We start from the raw sequence: 3,631 nt of genomic DNA, 5'->3' as shown, positions 1-3,631 counted from the left end.
TTACAATTTAGTAATTCTGGATTCCAAGGCATTTAAGATAAAAATGGAAATGTGAAGTTTAAGAAAATTAATTTTTTTCTGTTACATCTAAGTCTTCATCCTCTTCCTCATCATCATCTGCTTGTTGATCCTTTCTTAGTCAACAAGTGGGTACCTGTCCTGTTCCAGATACACACTTAGCTGACAGTGATCTCTGAAGTGGTGACTTTGAATTTGCTCTTACAATATCTAAACTAGATGAATAATCTGGTGGATACAGAGAATTTTGGAAAACCTCTAAATCTTCTTCATCAATCTTTTGTATATTTTGGTAGGCAGCAGTGTAGACCTCCAAAGCTTTGCCATGAAACAGCATTTCAATAGTGATAAATTCTGAAAATATAGTCTTGGTTGCGGGCATATCTCCAGTGGGAGGTGTGTAGGAGGCAGCTGATCGATGTTTCTCTCTCATCGATGTTTCTGACTCTCTATCCCTCTCCCTTCCTCTCTTTATATCCTTTATTTTCTGCTTTTCAAAATTGTCAATAGTTTCTTCCAGCTGACGAGTTGTTCGAGTAACATCCATTGTAGCTCTCTGTAATTCAATTTCTGCCTGTGAAATAACATGTCGGTCAGATGGGTTTCGCTGGCGTGTTCTTTCTAATGAGTTAACTGTTTGGCTTCTCGATTCCTTGCTGTTAATGTTGCTTTGAGGTCATCTCGTTTCAATTTTACCATGGTCCCATAAGCTTTCAATGGTTCAACTACTTTGGCTACAAGTCTTTCAACCTCTGCTTGTCGATAATCCTGAAGTTTGGCAAACTCGTCAGCAAAGTTTTTCAGGCCCTGCTTTAAATTTGGGGTCTCTGTAGAGGCGTACACGTTTATTTCATTCACCAGGAGGTCTGCTTTGTCCCGCAGCCTGGCAGTTTTCCGCACGTAAGCAGCAAATATTTGGCACAGCTCTCCAAAATGCTTCTCCACATTTGTGACAGCATTTTGCAGTTGTCTGGTTTGAGCATCCTGGTGTTCCAAGTTGCGCCTCAGCATCTTGCCTCACACACCACTGAGACCCTGGACCGAGCCCTCATTCATTCTTAATAGTCCAACCACCAGTAGATATATGTACAACATAGATGAGACAAAACACAACTATGTTTTGGTGAGAGAAATAAGCTAATTTAAAGATTGAATACTGCATGATTCCACTTACATGATGTGTTAAGTGTAAGCAAACATTACCTAAAGTGATAGAATTCAGGTCAGTGGTTTCTTCTGGAGTAAAGGATTAACTGGAAAGGGACACAAATTTTCTGGCTTGATGGAAATGTTATGTGACTTCATATACATTCATCAGAACACTTAAGATATGAGAACATTTCATTGTTTGTAAATTATACCTCAATAAAAATAATGCATATTTGATCATTTACTGCCCAGCCCCCCACTCCCAAATTCAATGTTATCTTCTGTTATTGAGACAGAACTCAAATCTTTAACATGGTGTCATAGTCTTTGGCTCTTGCTTTCCTCTCCAACCTCAACTCCTAACATACTTTCTGTTTTCCTGATATTCTGATCCCCCACCTCAGTTTATCAAAATGTCCTTGTGTTTCCTGGCTCCAGGTCCTTTTATATTCTTTTCTTTCTGCTTAGAATTTCGTTCTCCCCCTATGCTTTGCTTGGTTCACTGATATTAATTCTTCATATTTCAGCTCAAATATCATTTTTACAAAGATGTTTCTCTGACTAGGACAACCACTTCTGTTAAATGCTATTCAGTGCTTTTCTTCTTAACACCTTTAGCATTCTTGCTGTTTTTGCTTAAAGTATCAACTTTTAAAGACTATCTTTCTTGATTACTATGCTATGATCTTCTTTCTGACAGACTCCATGTCTCATTTTGTTTACTGTATTGTCCCCAGAGCCCAACACAGTGTCAGGCATGTGAAGGCACTTCATATTTGTTGAATGGATAGATGGATTAATGAGCTCAAAGAATGAATTCCTGATCTCTGGTATATTTGATAGCATGAAGGAGTTTTGTAATGAATGAAAGAAAAATCTTAAGGAAATGCATGATGAAAATCATCCTAAGGAGGGTAGTGAGCTGAAGTTGGTATCAAGATGTTATAGTGCCTTTGGTATGACACAAAGGAGAAAGTGATACAGAAATTCAAAAGCTATGCCACAGATCTGTGATTTTTACTTTTGGTAAGGCATCAGCATTCCTCATGATAGGAACAGTAACCAAAATGGAGAAAACATAGGCATTCCAAGCTGCCAATCAGAAAAGTAACAATATGTAAAAATTATAGAGAACCTCTTGTCTCACTAGCTGGAAGAACTTTTCATCATGAAATATTTCTGTCTATTGGCTAGGTTACCTCATAAGGCAGGAAACCCTTTCACAGAAATTATCTAAGCATTATTAGTATTTCTATCTGTGAGTGATATTATAGAACACTTTATAATAGCATCGCCAACTGGTGGTCCGTGAGGTCCTAAAGGTTGACGAACGATGCTTTATACAACACTTCCTACATTGGATAGAAAATAGTACAAGATGAGTCCCCTTCTATATCAAAATTTCACATTTTAAGATATGATATTCTTCAAGCACTAATTATGTAGTGAGAAAATAAAATGAAAATATAAAGAAATACATGGTGAGTGAACTGAAGGATTAAATGAAATACTACTGGACTTGTAAAAAGCAAAGATCTCTTCTGGTTAGTGGAGTAAGTGACATTTGCACAACACCTTGAGAATAGATGAAGTATTCAATAGGCAGAGATAGAGAGAAATGGTGGTGGGAATGTACACATTGAAGACATAGTAATAGTTCTGAATGATTGAAGTACAGGGTACTGCTGGAGGCTAAGTCCAGCGGGTCATAATAGATGCGAGAAGTCCTCAAAAGGTTGAGTGGACATATTCAGCAGGGCTAAAAATCTGCATGTTATTACCTGCTGATGGAACAGCCGAAGGCATTTCGCCTAACCTGATAATGTTATACTGTTTACCAAACCTTACCTTTGATATGTATATCTGCTTTGCTAAAGGGCAAAATGTGTGAATAAAAAGCCCTGGGTCCAGAGATTTAGGGAGCCCACTTCACTAGAAAGTGGAGCCTCCCCTGGCTCCCCCATGCCTCCCAAATTTATATTTCTTGTCTAGTTTATGCATTTATGTGCAGCCCTTCTCCCGATTCCTGAACCCTTGCAGTGGAAAGACTGCGGCAGAGTACGTACTAAGAGGTTCCTGATAGATGAGCTTGGAAAGTAGAACCACATAATACAGATTTAAAATTGAAAGGATCCTTTTTGTATAAGTAATTTGATATCCCAAAATGTTAATTGACTTGGCCTATATTATATTACTATTATGTGGCTGAGCATAACCTTGAACGCTATTCTGTTTGATTCTTAAACCAATCCTATATAATAAAAGAGTAATATGCAAATTAACCATCACTCTGCTACACCCACAAGCCACACCCACCAGCCATGCCCACCAGCCAATCAGGAGCGAATATGCAAATAAACCCAGCCAAGATGGCTACGGCCACAGAGAGCAGGAGGGAGGCTTGGGTTTCCCCGGCAATGGAGGAAGCAAAGCTTTCTGCCTGCCCTTGCCGGCCTAGGCCTCC

General features: G+C 38.8%; 1 pseudogene across 1 annotated transcript; it reads right to left on the bottom strand.

Annotated features, from left to right (window-relative positions):
• On the bottom strand, positions 1-1,029 carry LOC308240163 (CBY1-interacting BAR domain-containing protein 1-like; annotated as a pseudogene). Its single transcript has 2 exons — positions 494-1,029; positions 1-385 (listed from the first exon to the last, which is right to left on the bottom strand). The product of its transcript is annotated as a CBY1-interacting BAR domain-containing protein 1-like (transcript).
• Between the last annotated feature and the right edge of the window lie 2,602 nt (positions 1,030-3,631).

Source organism: Plecotus auritus (assembly GCF_963455305.1).
Source record: "Plecotus auritus genome assembly, chromosome: X".
NCBI classification, from domain to species: Eukaryota; Metazoa; Chordata; class Mammalia; order Chiroptera; family Vespertilionidae; genus Plecotus; species Plecotus auritus.
This window is presented reverse-complemented; position numbering and strand designations above follow the sequence as displayed.